Below are 673 nucleotides of genomic sequence, written 5' to 3'. Positions count from 1 at the left end.
AGCAGCTTGTGGGAGGATACTCTGGGCACGGCAAAACTCCCTCTCTTCCCTCTGACCTAGAGTTCCACTTTGGAGTAGATTTTCCAGGGCCAGGGGCCTGTTACTACCCTTAAGTCTTTGAAATCCCATCTCTTCCTTGTTTTTACAGCACGGAGCTTTTCCTTCATTTCGCTTTGGGCTGACCTCTTTGCCAGTAACGCGGCGCTGGTAGCAGCAGCTAAACACTCTCCCTGTGGCAGGAAGCTTTGAGTTAGCTTTTTAATTTCCGAGATAAAAGGAGCTACACCCATCCTTTCGTCAGGCAGGTAGGAGTGGGGTAGCTGCATACCAGTTTCCCCTTAAAAATCTGTCAGTTAGTTAAAGTAACAATCAAAAATCCCCACTGTCACGCTCGTTTTTACATAGACCATTAGGATTTTGGGGGCTTTTTTAGAAGGAAGAAATATAAGCTGTGTCAGTACTTGGCACACAACTAGCTCTGTCTTCCAAACTGACTTATTGCTGTGACGGTGATGTGATCAATTACCAACTTCGATGGCAGGATACGTGTTACTTGAAATCCTTTATGCGGGGCTATGGTCTAAGCCTGGGGGAAATCATGAAGCATTGTAAGGACACCAGTGTCCGAGCCCTGAGGGAATCGGGAACTGAATCATAAAATCATGGAATGGTT

Source organism: Eurypyga helias, unplaced genomic scaffold (genome assembly GCF_000690775.1).
Source record: "Eurypyga helias isolate BGI_N326 unplaced genomic scaffold, ASM69077v1 scaffold50585, whole genome shotgun sequence".
NCBI lineage: Eukaryota > Metazoa > Chordata > Aves > Eurypygiformes > Eurypygidae > Eurypyga > Eurypyga helias.
Note: the sequence above shows the minus strand (reverse complement) of the source record.